At 33.0% G+C, this 18,323-nt stretch overlaps 1 long non-coding RNA gene across 1 annotated transcript; it reads left to right on the forward strand.

Moving 5' to 3' along the window:
- The first annotated feature begins 1,264 nt into the window (after positions 1-1,264).
- LOC134684086 (uncharacterized) lies at positions 1,265-12,825 on the forward strand. Its single transcript, XR_010101167.1, has 3 exons — positions 1,265-1,326; positions 12,009-12,121; positions 12,646-12,825. It is a non-coding gene; the product is annotated as an uncharacterized LOC134684086 (long non-coding RNA).
- The last annotated feature ends 5,498 nt before the right edge of the window (positions 12,826-18,323 follow it).

The following is an 18,323-nucleotide window of genomic DNA, read 5'->3' on the forward strand; positions in this document are numbered from 1 at the left end:
CCAGTCAGACACTTCAAAAGAGAAGAATCAAAAAGATTTTATTCATTTAATTTTATTTTCTGATAAATTGAGGATATTGTTTTCATTATCAGTTTTGAAATTATGAATATCACCCACCTGTATAGTAATATACCTATTGTACCTGCATATGGGATATACATTTCCAAACGTATTCTGTGTTAAAGAGCTCACATCTGCTACTCAGACCTGTTAAACATCACCGGTGCCTGAACAGTAAGTTGACGTCCCAGGGTTTTGGCAAAGAACTTTCGTCCTTTTTCGAGAGACCTTGTTAATAGATATTATGCATCAACTTAACAAATAATACATGATGGTGTTGAAGTATAGATTCGAGGTTCTAACGTTGTTTAATATATAGATGTCGTATGCGAATGTGTTGGTGTCGCTGTTGTATTAACTTTTTTAAATCAGATTAATCAAAAACATGTGTTTACCACATAATTGTAGCTAACAATTTTTGTTGACATGCTTCAAGATTTATTGTTGTTATTTTGATTAGAGTTTAGCAATACTATATATAAATGTTTAAATATAAGGGTATCAAAGAAGTGTATGCTTATTTTAGAATTATCAACATTCTATTTAAATATATATCGTCAATCTTTTTAAAACAAAATGCTGTTAGGCATTTACTTATCATACTGTTTAAGTCTTCATATTAATACATTGTAGTTGACACACAGAAAAAAGAAATGATGAGACGGATAGGACTGGCTGTTGATAGCAAACAAGCAAAAACAGTTACTCATCTTGTAGAAGATACGGAAACGACCCAAAATAAACAGATACCAATTGCATCTACAAAGGACATTTTTCAGGAAACAGAAAATAAACTGACTGACCAAGAACCGCTTCTATCCAGACAAAAGAACATGGAAACAGAAACGCTAAATATTGTACCTACAATATATGATGATACAACATATGCAGGTAATACCCCAGCTGTAACAACCAACAACGAAGATGAAAATGAATTAAGCAAATATGACAAAATGATGTCACAACCACATATTGATTTAAAAAATCCAGAATCAACTGATAATCATGGCATTACTGCTGACCAAATAACGGACTTGATGATTAAAAAAATGGATGAAATTATATCGAGTTCCAAGATGGAGAAAGAAAAAAAGGAATCCGGAGATTTAGTAGAATGTGGTATTTGGGATTTTGCTGGCCAAAAAGACTACTATGCCACACACCAGACATTCTTTACACCATTTGCAATATATCTTCTAGTTGTAGATATTGAAGACGATATTAAACCAATCACACATGATGAAGATGATTGTACTTGCATTGGAGGTAAGCTTGTCGTATGTTTAAAAGAAAATATTCATATAAAAAAATCACTGATCTTTAAGAAAATATGAACGTGGTCAACATTATTTGTTTAAGTACATACTAAACAATAAATGGACAGATCAACTCAATGCTTCATGGTGTGATGTTCTAGTTTGTGTATCGTATGGAGATTGAATTTTCTATATGGTTCCAGCTGCTATTTGGCAGAAAAAAACATATTTGAGTGAAGACAGCAGTTCTTAAGCAGTCCATAAGAATTAACAATTCTTACTTTACAGACGATGAATAGCATTCACAGTTGCCGCATGCAAGGCATAAGTAATAGGCACACTTATAGCATGACTAAGAAGTTAATAAGCATTGTATGTAGCCTCCTTAACTATTTTCTGTTATTTTTAACAAATAAAATTAAATAAGATACACAGAAATTGTTTTTTTCGTTGCATATTCACAAAAACAACAAACAATACAGTTGTAAAACATGAATTTCTTTTCAAATATAACTAGCTGGTATATATTTTTTCAAAACTGTTAAAAACTGGTATGACGTATTGCAAGCTATGTCAAAAGATTAAATACAGTGGTACATGAATATACAGGGTACCAGTAACGCGTACAGAAATATCTTCCTGTGTGTCTTGTTGAAAAATGTCAAAAAGTTGTATAAAATTTAATTTGTAATTTATAATGGACCAAAATACATAACTGTTTATATGAAGTTGATGGAAGTGTATGGAAACATGATTTTTTTATTATTACGACTATCCTTCCTAACTAAATACTTGTATGATACATTCTTATAGATACAGAATGTTAGAACCTATCAACATCTTAAAGGGAAATCACACTATTGTTTATACGCATCGCTCTCGGCGCCGCTATAGTGTCGTAACCGTATTATGACGTCGCCGTTTTCGAGTCCGCCGATTTCTAAAATGGCGGCCCGCTCGAATGGTCGTTTCACGAAGGCAGGAGAATGCAAACGACGTATTGATTTAAGTGTAAAAATGAAAATTATATACGAAACGGACAATTTGTTTGAAGCTGAAATCAATGAACCAAGGCAGTTAGACTCATGTATCTGGATACCGGGAGAGAGGCGTGTTTTTGAACCATATGAGATGGACAAACAGCTAAAAGCAGGTTGTGTAGACTGTGAATTACCACTTCAGTTTACCAACGTTACCGAAGAAACAAAGTGTGGTCTAGGGTGCATTCTGTATGTGGCATGTTCTTGTGGTGTGATAAATAAAATCTACTCCGGAAAGGTCCATTATGATGCAAAAAAACAGAAGACAAGACCAATATTTGATGTAAATTCGAAAGCAGCAGTAGGTAAGATAAATCGGTAAAAGAAATGAGTGATTCAAGTTTTTGAAATAATGTTACTGTTCCTTTATTCTTTACAAAAAAAAAGAAAACGTTGTTTTATTGGCACTAATGCCACATCTTCTCATTTCTAATAAGTGAAGAAGAAAACTATCAGAATAAAAAGCTCAACAAAAATGCAACTAACTACTTGAACTAGCTGTTCCTTTGTCCAAAGGACTCCAAACAAACAGTTTATTTATAACTAACATACTGCATGTATGTATTAATGATACTAGAAAAAAATGACCATCAAAGTTCTATGAATAACATAGTATTTCTCCATTTATTCCCTAAATATTACACTGTTAAACGTTGTCACAGATACCAGTATAATTTGAATTAGTACGTTGTGCAATATGACGTCATGTTTATCATTATGACGTTACCGCATCAACCCATCCACCGCATAGCTACAAAGGAAAAGCAGGTGCTTCTTACCTTTTTGTGTATTGCACTGTATAGCATAAATTAATGTACAAAATAAAAACAGGGAACATTTTGTAATTGATATGAGAACAATGTCAGAGCATACCAATAACAAATAATTACATGTAATGACAATGATATATTTATTTGTTCAATGAACAGATTGTATAACCATGTCTTTTAAACTATACTATATTACTACAGATTTTATATATTTTTTGAATGCAAACAAAGGATATTGTTTGAGATGATCCTTTATACGATCATTCTTTAATTTTTTATTACAAATTCGGTTTGCGCCTCCGTGACGGCATTTTTGAAAGACAATGATTTTTTACAAATAACGGAAATGTTTTCTTACATTAATTTTATACGGCTATTCTACACCCTTTACTGACCTTTATAGGTACTGCGGGATCGGGTGTTTTTAAGCTCGGGATTTCGGGATTGACCCTTGCGGGATCCGGGAATTCTGTCTCGAATTTCGGATTGTCGGGAATTGTATAAATCAGAGAAATCGGGATTTCGTGTTTTTAAGCTCGGGATTTCGGGATCAGGAAACTTGCGGTATCCGGGAATTCTGTCTCGAATTTCGGATTGTCGGGAATTGTATAAATCAGAGAAATCGGGATTTCGTGTTTTTAAGCACGGGATTTCGGGATCAGGACCCTCCTACCACACTCTATAGTTTAAGAAATTAATAAAAAATGTGACCTCCGACGCATAAGCTGATGCTTAACAATTCAATGGCAGTAGTCCTTCTAGTGAACGTCGATTTTCATTGGGTTGGGGGCTCCAGACTTGTGTGATTAAGACAGCGATTTCGGAGTGAGACTGTTATGGTTTTCCAGCATAGGACCGATCCCACTTTTTTCATGTGGTTTCCATTCGGTCCAAACATTGTATCCTAATTTGATTTACAAAAATTGTCATTTTGCCTGATCTCAATAAAAGAGCGTAAAAATCGTTCAAAAGATAAAAGAAACCCGTTCCATTTTTAACTATTTCTGTACTTTACTAACTAACAACAACATATTGGAAAGAAGTTGTCTAGAAGATGTTGGTACTAATTTTGATATGAGTTATCCGATCATGCGGTGCACTATTTATTGAACGCGCAGAGTGATACATTTCTTTCGGTGGTTACCTCCTTCTTTTCTGAATAGTATATGTGAAATATTCGATTTCCCGGACTATGCGGTATTGGCTTTGCTTATATTGAAGGCCGTACGGTGACCTATAGTTGTTAATGTCTGTTTTATTTTTTGTCTCTGGTGGACAGTTGTCTCATTGGCAATCCTACCACATCTTTTTTTCTATATAAGACATCATAAAATATTTCAAAACATCAAATATAGTTGATCTTTTGCATACAGTATTTATTTAGATAAATAGATCAAACTTAAAAACTCAACTTTGACCACTGAACACTGAAAATGAGATCAATGTCCGATATCACCTACCAGCCAGAAGCGCACATATTACAATCATTAAATACACCAAATAAAGTAGATCTATTGCATACAGTAATAGTAAAAACAGACCTTAACACAAAAACTTAACTTAAACCACTGATGAAAATGAGGTCAAGCTCAGATGGCACATGCCAGTTTGACATGTACACCTTACAGTTTTTTCATACATCAAATATACTTTAGGCCATTGCTTATAGTTTCTTCAGATATGAACTGGACCTAAACCTATTAATCATATTAAGACAAAAATTAAATTTACAAAAAACCTGAACTTTTTTAAAACTAGTCACTTAAGCATGAAAATGAGGTCAAGGACAATGGACATGTGACAGACGGAAACTTCGTAATATAATGCATCTATATGCAAAGTATGAATCATCCAGGTCTTCCACCTCCTAAAATGTAAAGCTTTTTTAAGAAGTTAGCTAACGCCGCCGCCGCCGCCGCCGGATTACTATCCATTGGTCGAACTTTCTGCGACTAAAGTCATCGGCTCGACAAACACACATTCGTTGTCCGGTTTTTCATTCTAAAAAAAGAAACATGCTTCTGTAAACCTACCCCCCCCCCCCCCCCCCCCCTCCCCCCCGAGAACAATAATTCCTTCTTTGTGGTTAATAGTTTTACATACATCCCAAATAAGAGGCGTTTTCCAAATCAGCCCAGGAATCATCCCAAAAAAACAAATATCAAACCTCGAATAAGTCTCGAACGGATATTGGTCGAGGGATGATATCCGGACACGCATTAAACTTTCATAATTTTATCATATACTAACGACCCACTAACGCAACAAGGCTAATAACCAAATAACAGCCCTACAATGCGATATTGCATACTGCTGATATGGGTATTCTGACCGGTTTTTAAGTTATTGATAGTTTGCTCCCGCTCATCACACGCATATATATGTATTTCATATAATCTAGAATAGCAATGCAAGTATAATTTTCAACGTATGATGCACATCAAATTGAAAGTATATCTAAGACTCGATCATTACTTTTATAGCTATGTATGACACTGGTCTTGGACCTGCAGAAGTAAACAGATATTTAGCTAATTTAAATATAAATGGGATGTCACAATCTGCTTTCAAGAAAAGAGAAAAAGAAGTGTACGAGCCTATAAGAAAAGTTGCACAAAATTCACTAGATACATCGTTAGAGGAGGAGAAGAGCAAATCTCCAGTAATAGAAGATAGGTATGTACATTTGTTTACGTGTAGGAAGTTTACAACCACATGCAGTCAAACACCAAACTAAGTAACGACATAAACGTTACCAATATCATTGCATAAGATGCGGATTTTAACAAGTGGTTTCTCGCCAGTAATGCTCGCCGAGATCAAAATATGTGAAAACAGAAACTTTTCCGACTGTTGACATGAAAAGCAAATAAAAATTGACATTAAGTATAGCTTAATCCGAAGAAGGATAAATTCTTAATCTTTCAAATATGTTAAAACTAAAGAATATTATTAGGGCTCATTCTTTCTTAATTTGAACCTTGATTTGCTCAAGTGGGTTAATAATCCAGCGTTCTTCTTTGCATTCAACTGTTCTTTTCATTTGCACAAATGCACTCGACGTAGTGAATAATTTGGGTTTGTTTAAAGCTTACTAATTGATGTGAGACAGGGCTCCGCGTTGAATGCATCACCTTGGCCAATATAATTGCTTACATCGACGATATTTTATATTTTGTCTTGGAGATGAATGGAGATATTTCTCATTGGCAATCATACCACATCCTCTTATTTTATTAAACACAAAGGTCTTACAGTTTGTTTTCTTTTTAAGTCCATGTTAGATGAATAAAAAAAACACTCCACAGAAAACGTTATGATATTCATTGGACAGGTTTTTTTTTTTTTTTAAATGTTTTTCCGATAATGAGTTTTTCAATTATTTGTAGTGAAAATGGTGAAGATGTTAGTCTGGTAACTGTCAAGTATGATATGGGGTGGCAAAAGAGAGGCTCCGGAAGAAAATACGACTCCAAATCAGGCGTTGGAACTTTAATCGGCGACCAAACAGGAAAGGTTGTAGGGAGGGGTATTCGGTCAAGCGATTGTAGAGTTTGTACCTATTGGGAAGCAAAAAATGTTGAGCCACAGGAACACAAATGCACCCACAATTGGTTTGGTTCTGCTAAGGGAATGGAACTTGACGTCGGCGCAAGACTAATAGAGAATATTGAAACAAAAGATTGTCAGGTTTCGACTGTTATTATGGATGACGACACTACAACTATGGAACGCATAAGACGAACAATCCAACATCCTATAAAAAAATTGAGTGACACGAACCATGTCAAATCACATTTAACAACAAACTATGGAACTTAAAGAATACCTTTAAAAATGATTTAACTAAACCTGCAATAACCCATCTCAATAGGTGTTTTTCTTATGCTCTTTATTCAAACCGAAATAATCCGGAAGCCATGAGTAATGACTTACAAGCTATTGTACCTCATCTTTATAAAGAACATGACCTCTGCAATCAGAAATGGTGTTCATACAAAAGAAATCCTAATAAGTACAAACCCACTGTATCTCTTAATAGCCTTCCTCTTCGTCAAAAACTGGCTGAAATCATTGGGGAATACACCTCTAATGCCAATATTGAGAAAATATCCCCCTGTGCATCCACAAAAGAGGTTGAATCGTTTCACAGCATGCTGGCCAACAAAGCACCTAAGGCGAAACATTTATGCTCATCGTCAAGTTTGGAATGTCGGGTTGACTGCACTGTTGCTCAAAAAAATGTATCGTATGGTTATATATCACAGGTATATGAAGAGTGTGGTCTTTCACCAGGTAAAATAACAGAAAAATCGTCAGAAAAACTTACGGAGAAGAGAAAATACCAAAATGATTATAAGAATTCAGCAGTTAATAAACGGAGAAAACTATTTCGGAAACAGATCATAAAAGAGAAGGAAACAGTAGTGGAGATGAGGGAAGGTGACACGTACAAAAAATCTATTGATTTAGAACAACCGACCCTAATAGACACTGATTTCATATCTGATCCCTTTACAACACCTTTATTAGAAACATTTGATGTCAAAATTGATGATATGTCAGTTGTTTACTTTGACGTAGAAACAACATCACTAGCCAATGATTGTGATATAATCCAAATTTCACCATTGAAAAGTCTTCAGAATTCAATCAGTACGATACGCCATCACAGTGTATAAGTAGACAGGCATCAACGGTTACAGGACTATCAGTGTGGAACAACACACTTGTATATTATGGTCAAAAGGTAGATCAATGTATTCCACAAAAAGCATTTCAAAATTTTATATGCTGGCTAGAGAAATTTCCCTCTCAGATTATTTTAGTTGGACATAATTGCCGACGTTTTGATGCCCCAAGACTAATAAGATCCCTGTCTCAATATAATCTAAGTACATCATTTCAACAGAAAGTAATCGGCTTTATGGATACACTATCTTTTTTCAGGAACAAGTATCATCATCTAAAGTGCCACAAGCAGGAATTTTTGGCTGAACATTTATTACAAAAGCAATACCAGGCACACAATGCTTCTGAGGATGTTAGAATCTTACAATCTATTCTTAACCATGCACAACCATCAGAAACAGAGATCTCAGAAAATTCTTTTAGTACAGAATCCCTAATCAGAAATATTGTTTCTGTCAAACAGACAAACCAAAGATATTTAACACTGCAAGGGCTTGTGGATAAAAAAAATCATAACAAAATGTATGACAAAAAAAATAGCCGAGAGTGGTCTTGATATGGCTCAACTGTTAGCAGCGTACCGTCGCGATGCGGTGTGTGGGATTCAGCGTATATTTTCTGAGAAAAAGGTTGACAATAAACCAAGAGTAACAGCATGCAAGCGTATAGCTTCCGGAATCTGTAGTTTTCTGTCAAACGGAGAGAAGTACATAAGGACGATCAGTTTAGACTGTCAGTTTTCTCACATCACATAAAACGTCAATACTTTAGTCTTCTATACATACTATATAGTACATAAATAAGTCATCAAAAATTGAATTGCATATTATTATTTATTCGGCTCAGTCTGTCGATTTAGTGAAAAGAATTTTTCGATATGTTCTAGTTCTGAATATGCATTAACTTGCCACTAGTATTTCTTCAAACTGCATGTCAATTAGATAACGGTTGTTCTAACTAGTATCGTGTCGACAGGGGACCATACGACCTTCAACGACAACAAAAATGTTTGGCTTTACAAGTCTCCAACAAGACAACTATTTAACACACAACACCCGTCCATTTATGTAGGGGAATCTGATGTGTAGTGGTTGTCATTTGTTGATGTGGTTGTTCTCGTTCTCGTTTTTCATAAAGAGTAGACCGTTAGTTTTCCTGTTTGAATGATTTTACATTAGTCGTTATTGGAGTCCTTTATAACTTGCTGATAGGTGTTAGTCAAGGCTCCGTGTTGAAGACCGTTCTTTGATCTATAATTGTTTACTTTTAAAAATTGTGACTTGAACAAAGAGTTATCGCATCGGCACTCATACAACATCTGCTTATATTTACTTACAGAGTACAGCAAAACAGTAACATTAAGGTCCGTCTTACGAAAGGGTATTCAATCCATAGATATATATATAATTTTATTTTTAGTGCAACCTGATATAACATTTTATACATACATTGATACAAAGTCAATCAGCCAGCCTTCAAAGGCTAACGAAGCACTGTCAATTAATGTCTTTAATTTGCGCTAATATTGAAAATATGAAATTTATATTTCAAGGACATTTTAAAACAAAATTATTTAAATATCACAATGAGAAAGTAACTGATTTCTGATTTTTGAAATATTGAATATATAGTTTGACACTAGTTTACAGTTTGTAGTTAGCAATTTAATGAGAATTTCGTGACTGTGTTAGCGTTAGTATTCATGTAATAGTTGCCACTGAAAGTTTAAAAAATACAAAACAAGTAAAGGACGAAAAATAAACCAAAAATAGTTCAGATGTACGTTCAGGTTCAGGTCACTCACTATGGTCTATTGCCTGTCAACAGAGATGAAGGGAGTTGCATTCGATTATGTCGGAAAGGACAGTTAGTTTTTCAATACAAAGGTAGCTGGTTCTCTCTGAAAACATTGGTTCTTTCAAAAAATGGGTAACGTGACATAGGAAAGAGAGTTGCATGTGTCACACACAATCAATCAGTTATTTTCAAATTACTTTTAGACATTTACTTGACATAGATCATTATTGGCAAAAAACAACTGAAACATACATCTTGTAGAAAAATATAAATTCAAAGAAAAAGTCAAGAGGGGCACCAACAGAAAAAGAAACTGCAATGTTACTCTTAATTTTATCGGATCTCAAAATTTTAACTCTTAGCACAATTTTTACTATGATACAAACTCATAGTATAAATCGGAAGCTTATAAGTGTAACGAAAACTTATACAACTCAAAGTAAAACTCAAACTTTAACTCAAAATAAAGCTGTAACTCCAACTTAATCTCTTAATCTACCTGAACCTTTAGCCATATCTGATAAAAAAAATATAGTTAGATAATAATTCCACAGAAAAAATAGTTATCTATAATATGTCCACAGAAAACTGTATAAATGTAGCAAAACAGGATAAAATCAAAATCCGTTTATAACAATTTTTTTTTTATTATTATATATTAATATTGGGATATGTATTTTGTCCAGTGGCGGTTTCATGATGTTTTGTAAGATATAATCAACCAAATGTTTCCAACAAAAAGGGGTAGGTGGGTCCCTGCCCACGCCCTTTGCTTAATTCGCCTCTGTTGTCATTGTGTGGTACATCTATCAGATGCAGTGCATTGCATAACATTACAAGTTGGTCGACTAATTGAACGGTAATAATAAATAAGAAATCGTAAAGCTCTAATACCCAGGCAATGGACATTGAACAATATAATAATGTATGTACAATGAATATGAATACGGCGTGACGATGATCGAACTCAGTAAAAATGTGTTGCCACAGTTCGAATAAGTTATGCAGCGTTGTGTTAGTACGGAAATTTTAACCAATTGTCCTTTCGCTACATGTGGTTCGACATTAAGGTTTTTGTAACATGCTGGGTTTTGCATATTTTACATGGATTTTCAAGTTTTATCTTCCCGGTCCGAATGGACAAGGCAGTGAACTTGTTCTGCCTGTAGACAAAAAGGCACGCACTTCTTTTCAGCGGAATCACGGCAAGCCGAAAATAATTTCTATCATATATGGCATGAGGCAAGCATCTCATTCTTTTTCCTAATACAAAAAATGCAATTAAAAAGAATGAGATGATTTCATCTTGGACAATTTTTGTTTATACATGTAATAAACGTTGTTTCACAATTCGATAGATTGATAAAAATATTAATGAATAATCAAAATACCTTAAAAAACCATTTCAAACATGTTATAAAGTGTGTAGTGAAATAATTTGTTTCAACTCAATGCAAGCTTTGCACAAAATGCTGCTGTACCAGCAACGTCTTTCTATAACGTTAAAGAAAAGTTATATTTCCCGCCAAAAATCGATAATATGATTATTTCCTTTTTAGCGGTTTTAAAACATCGGTGACCCCCCTTTTTTATTTATGCTTTTTAAATCTTCTCTGAAGCTGCAACTTATGCAGAAGTTTAAAGGAAAAAACATTAGTAGATTTTTTTTATTTTGAGAAAAATCTAGAATAGATAGGAATTAAAAATGGCGGGAAATATTAAAAACCTTTGAAAAGCAAGGAAATTGCTACAAATAACTGGTTTTAAGGTACAAGTTATATTTGACTGTTTTTATTTTCACAGTTAAACATCTTTTTTTAATAATTTTGGATTTTTTAAACAATTTAGAGGGCTATTTTTATATTTTGGTTAAAAGCGATTCTTTAAGTTTTGATGACGTCATATCTCGAAAACAACATCGGTGACCCCAATTTTTTTTTCGCCTAAAATTTCGTAATAAGTATGATTTATCTGCATACAAAATTTCAATTGATTATTATTAGTAGTTTATATAGTGTGATTTCCCTTTAACTGGTCAGTAATGTAAATCTAACCAATTTTCGATATAATCATATTAAGTAAGGACATTTTGATTATCTGTGTCCCCCAAATTTTAATTAACAAGTTGCATTGTTGATTTGAATGACAAATATTCGAATGGATTTAAACGAAATCAATCCACCACGGTCACAAGTTACCTACATAAAACGAAGAGTATTAACCTTAATCACAGTTTTTAATTTTTGATAACATGTATATATACGGCGTTTGAAAGGTGTTTGCTAACGCTTTGAAGATCATTTATAATTGTCGTTATAGTGTATTGCGCAAGTGTCACTCCACAACCTCACTTTAAAAAGAGAAAACATCAAATATATTGTATTTCCTTTCAGATTACGTTGACTTTTGGTTTGACAGTGTTCATTGTTTTTGTAAAGATCATTCAGCAGAAAAATTGAGTCCACCTGTTATAATGGTTTGTACTGGTACTGACAAGTTTGAAAAGGTAAATTTAATGAAAAATAACATAATATGTATATATTTTTGACACAACTATGTATTTAACTGATATTACTGAGTAGTTTCCCTTCAAGAAGTGATAATACTACGTTGTCTCGATGACAACGAATATCGCAGGATTCAAAAAGTTGTTATGTTAATCCGGTAGTGAATGTGAAGGTGTAATAATTGTGTTTAAAACTTTAATTAGGAAAAATATTGTTTCATTTTACTAGATAATTCTCCGTTTTAATACTGTAACAGTTGTTTTAAGTAATACATATAAATTCAACAAATACAAACTACATTCATTTGAGACATAACGCATTGATATTTCTGTTACAAATATCTGCAAGGAACACCATAACTGACAACTTCATAGCAAAAATGTATAAAAAATGGTTGATATGAATTATTCCTGGTTTTCATTTTTCAAATGACTATTACAGTATCTTAAGACTGCTTATTTGAGGTATCTTATCAATTGGTCATTGTGTCAGCAAATGAAAATGTTTAACATTATATTAACAGGTTAAAGATAGGCAAACAAAATATGAAGACAAATTTCTTGACACTGTTGGCAAACATACAAAATTCAATCACAGAAGAGGCATCTACTTTCTTTCTAATACACACTTTAAAAAAGAAGATATTGACGAAATCAATAGATTAAGAAAACACATTTCCAACATTGCATTTGAGATGAATTACTTTGCTGAAAAACTTCCGACAAAATGGATTCAACTAGAAACTGTACTTGAAGTATTAAAAGAATATTCACCCATACATGTTTATTCTTGGGATAATCTGCTGAAAATAGCTCATAAAAATCTGGTTGAAGAGGGAGAACTCCTTGCTTTTCTTAATTACCAACACAAAATTGGAAACATAATATTTTTCGACGACATCAGAGAATATATCATTCTACGTCCAGAGTGGCTAGTAAAGTGTTTCAGATGTCTTGTATGTGATTGCAACATCGAGAAGAGGAATTATAACTTGATTTCTCCAACTACTTGGAATCAACTGAAGATATCAGGGGAACTACCAGACACATTAATCGATCAGTTATTTCAAAAAGAACCCGAACTGAAGTTTGGCGACCATAAAGATTATTTACTTAATATCATGGAAAAATTTGATATTGTTATAAAACCACAATTTAGGGATACCATAATCGACAAATGCAAAAAGTCAGAATCCTACTATTTGCCGTGCATGATTGAAAAATCATCAACATACAACTCTATTTTTGATAAATTTATTCCAAAAAGTTCTGATGTTTCAATTACACCTTGGTTGGTTTTTGAATTCGAATTTCTTCCTCTTGCATATTTTAATCACATTTTGTTCTATTATATTAGAAAATATGAAGTTTGTAAAGTAAAAGCTTTATACCGAGGGAAAGCAGTGTTCTATTTGGACGAACTCAGTAAATTTATCATCTGTTTTTCACATAATGCTGTATCCGTGCAAATATGGAGATGGAATGTTTTGGAGGATAATGTATATCCGACCGTTTTGAATGAATTGTGTGATAACATTGAAACCATTCAAGAAAAATTAGGACATACTATATCTTACAGTATAAAAGCAAAATGTAGTAATGGAGATTATTCTAAGAGTGAAGATAGAATCAGCTTAAAAGACATCAATGAAGGGAAAGTAGTATATTTTTGTGAAGAACATCGTTGCTCACACAGCACGCATGACATCAGGAACAGCTGGTTAAAACTTTCTGTGAGTATTTATTTCGTATCTTCAAATTCAGGAGAGTTGAATGTAAGACTTTATGTTGTATCACAGCAATCCCAGTTGAATCCAATAATAACTGTCAAAGGGCCAAGGTTGTAAGCTATACATTAATGAAAATGCAGAATAAGTAAATCCATATTGCAGGTCTTACTGCGCAAAAAGTCATTGTATTCTAACCGACTGTTTTAATGTATACTAACTAAATATGATAAGATTTCCAAAATAAGAAAACACCTTTAAATTGTCAATAAAAAGTTATTTCGAAACCAAATCTGGTTGATTCAATCATATGTATAAGTGAGTCAATATTCGCAACTGTTTCTCCATAGGCGGTAATGGTAATGTTTTTTTCTGTAACTTTGTCCATATAGTAAACTTTGATATGTATGTCACTTGTTAAAAATAGAAACATGTTCAATAAAAGTACACATAGATTTTTGTTTACACACAACATTTGAGTCGAGTTCAGTTTAAACCACTCATAAGACCTCTTAGAACATACCAGAAGAATATATTTAGAACATCGCATTGAACAGTACATTCCGATACCATTGAAACATTTTGACAGCTGGTCCTACAAGTATATATCTTGACTCAGCAAAAAACATAATGAAAGTTAGATAGACATGATCAAGATCAAACTTGGCCATTTATCAACTAGAACAAATCCTCAGACATGTAGTTCTACCTTATTTCTTACCGAAATAATTCAAAACATTACCATCAGCAAAATTTGCATGATAATACTAAACCATACATATATCTTGCTCATCAACTGTATAATTTCAAATCATTCTGATTGTAACACAACTGTATACAAACAAGATATGGCCTTGAAGACATAAAACTTTCGAGTCAGTTTTTTTGTACTCATACTAAAAAAATCAACCAACCAAAATGCTGGATTTCATGTTTCGAGCATAATTTTTGTGCTCCGAGCAATGAGCAAAGTTTTTTTGACTTCAACCCATGGTCAATGTTTTTTTAATAAGCATGTAATAAGGTGTTAATCTTAGCAAGCATTTGACCCCACCAAATAATATAAGTTCCTGTGTTTAGTCAGGCGCTTGTATAGTTGGGTATTCGTTGGTTCATGTCTGTCATATTTCATTTTTCTTTAACTTGTTCTACTATAACTGGTAATCTAAGGTACCAGGCTTATAAATTAATACGCCAGACGCGTATTTCGTCTACATAAGACTCAGTGACCTCAGATCAGAATAGTAAGAAAGCCAAACAAGTACGAAGTTAAGGAGCATTAAGAATTGAAAATTCCAAAACAGTGTGCCAAATGCGGCTAAAGTAATCCATTCATTGGCCACGCACGTTCTTAGTATTTTGAATAATTCAAACTTTGCAAACGTTTTTTCTTTTTCTTTGAATAAAATTGAGAATGGAAATGGGGAATGTGCCACAGATACAACAACCTGACCATAGAGCAGTTCTGACTACTTATAATTTAGACCGTTGGTTTTATCAATTTGACTATTCAATTTTTTTCATATCAGGCCGCTTTGTGACCGACTGAACAGTATGGTATCTCATTGATAAAGGCAGTACGAGTATATATAAGTGCTTACACGTAAATAAGTTGAACTGTGGTTGATATTTGTCTTATTTGCAAAAATACCTCGTCTCTTTTTTTTGTACTAATAATATTTTCTCATTTTTTCAAAACTAAATTTTTGTTTAAATGAATATTAACCATGGAGAAATAACAACATACAAGCTGCAATTACTAGCATTATGGAATTGTAATAACAAAAGTATGACTTAATGTAGGAAAATCAAACCTTCTGCTAATTTTACCGTTCTTACATAATACCGATTTAAACATTTCCACCCTTAAACTGATTTAGGTGTGAGATATGGAGATATACATTTAGTATTTGCGGAGTAAAGCATTTGTTACGATAGAGTTTTCGTTCTTGTAACACTTTATTCGCTCTACAATTTTAAACTAGGCTTTTAATAATGAGGCATAAGCTGGTCGGCTCCTCCTCCTTCTCCTCCTCATCCTCGTGTGTTTATTTTTATTGTTTCATTGATTTGATATAATCATACGTTAAAGCTACTCACCGAAATATACTTATGGAAAGGCCTGTGTGTTGACAATTCATAAGATACTTTGTACATATAATTGGTTACTTGTATAAAATATTGACAGCAAGTTAGTAAAAAAGAATCTATATAGTTAGATGGCGACTTATTGGTGTTGAATCGAGAAAACATCAACTTAGAAAAACTATGGCTATAGTTAATTAGTTTTATTATTATTGAATTACACTTTAATAATATCGGTTCAGCTCTTCACATCGTTTATGGTAATATGACATATTTTAGGATAGGTACTACAAGAAACGAGAACAGACTGGACTAGTCCTGATTGTAAATCTCATGTTCCGTGGTATAGGATCTAGGAGACAACATGTACTAGGTAATATACACCATCTGCTAGAACTATAAAATTAGAAATGCATCAATCGGTAAATTATTTAGCAAGTAGTCAGTCAAATTCTTAAATCGAGATAAAATTTGAGTTTGATCACAATTCCTGCTTGGACGATATGAATTTTATATTTAAGATGTGTGAAACTAGATTGTGGTCTGACAAAAAAACATGAAAATTACAAAGAAAGACAGGTTTCAAATTGTGCAATCTTATAGTCACACTAGTTGTTGTAATTTGTGGATAGAAAAAAGTCATACTTAGTTCATTTATGCAGTGTTTATTTTTTTTATCAGGGGCACTCAAAAGTAAAAGGTTATACACATATTACACAAATCGTCAAGGGTACGTTTCAAAATAAAATTTCAGTTTATTGATACTTCGACCTAAATGAAAACTTAAAAAGTTAACACACAAAACAAATATTCGCTAGTAGCTTTAATAAAATTCGACCAACTGCAAATCTAGCTTTCATTCATATACAAATGTTCATCCCTAATAGGAAAAAAATGATTTGACGAGGTTAAGATACAGAGTTAACAGAGAGCTTGTTTCCTTTGTTGTAGCAAGTACAAATACTTTCTATATTTTCCTATGCTGTACAAATATTGTTTTATCCAACAATTTTATAACGACCATTAGTAAATAGTTTCTTTTTTCATCTCAATCATGGGAAGTGTTTTGGAATAAATCCGACATAACTTAAACGTGACCGAAAAAAGGACCTAAAATTGAACTTTGATGTAAAAAGTACTTTGAACATAACCATGAACTCGCGAAAAAGAGCCAGTTACAAGAAGACTGTTGGCGTCTAATATACGTTTATTTATTCGTGTAAGCTGTACTGCTGATTTGATTAGTAGAAAGGTCGAATTCAGGATATAATCAAATGTATGTTAACAATGATATATGTGTGTACGTGTATATAAACTAATTGTTGCATTAATGCTGTGTAAGGCGCTATCTTTCAAAGTTGGTCCAAATTACTGAATGGAACTTTATTTGACCCTAGTTAATCGATGAAGGTCCCCGTTTAACAATAAGTTTTCTTAAAGCCCTTTCATAATAGAACAATGTAAACTGAATAGTTACAATGGGAAACATAAGAAATAAATTAACATTTACTCACACCTTCGACAGTTTTGTTGTTTGATAGGAACCATTTTATTTATCTGGCATGGTAAGAAAATCTTGAAATATCGCCACCAAACAAGTTTAACCCAGCACATTTTGTATGTACCTGTCACAAGCCAGGAGCTTGTAGTTCAATGGATATGATTGGTTTATATAGGTCACATTCTTTGTGTTTGCATAGTATTTTGTTACAAATTAGGCTGTTATTTTTTCTAAATTGAATCGTTTCCCTTTTGTCATATCGATGTCGTTTGCCCATCATTTGCAAATGTTTTTGTTGTTTCTATTTTATACAGGTTCTGAAATTGATGTGCAGAATCTTACAAATGTATTTAAAGAAGAACTCCAATATCAGGTTGAATGTTCTACACACGACATGACAAAGCTTGAATTACAAATCTATTTCCGGAAATTTTCCAGAGCATACTTGGAAGAGAACTCTAAGGATTACCATTCTTTTATCTGTGTAATTATAGGTGGTGGAATTAAGGTATTTCGTTCAATAACCAAATACATATCCTAAAGCTCTTAGGCATTTATTTTTTAATGACATAGGCTTAATCCATTCTACGAAAAAACAATTGTTTTTTTACAAATCTTATTTTAGTGATTAAAATAATACGTATACGTGAATTTAAAACAGATATATGACTCAGTAGCGGTTAGCAATTTGTATCAATTTTCTAACTTAAAAAAATTTAAATTGACATAAAAATTTTAATGATACTTATATTCATAATTTCAGTCGTCCTTTCGAACGATTGAAAAAAAGATAGCATAATTTGTTTAAAGTTTTGTAAACCGATGTCACACTGACACAGCCACAATTACATCATCTTCTCCGTAAGTGCATTACCATTACTGTATGCGA

Source organism: Mytilus trossulus, chromosome 9 (genome assembly GCF_036588685.1).
Source record: "Mytilus trossulus isolate FHL-02 chromosome 9, PNRI_Mtr1.1.1.hap1, whole genome shotgun sequence".
NCBI lineage: Eukaryota > Metazoa > Mollusca > Bivalvia > Mytilida > Mytilidae > Mytilus > Mytilus trossulus.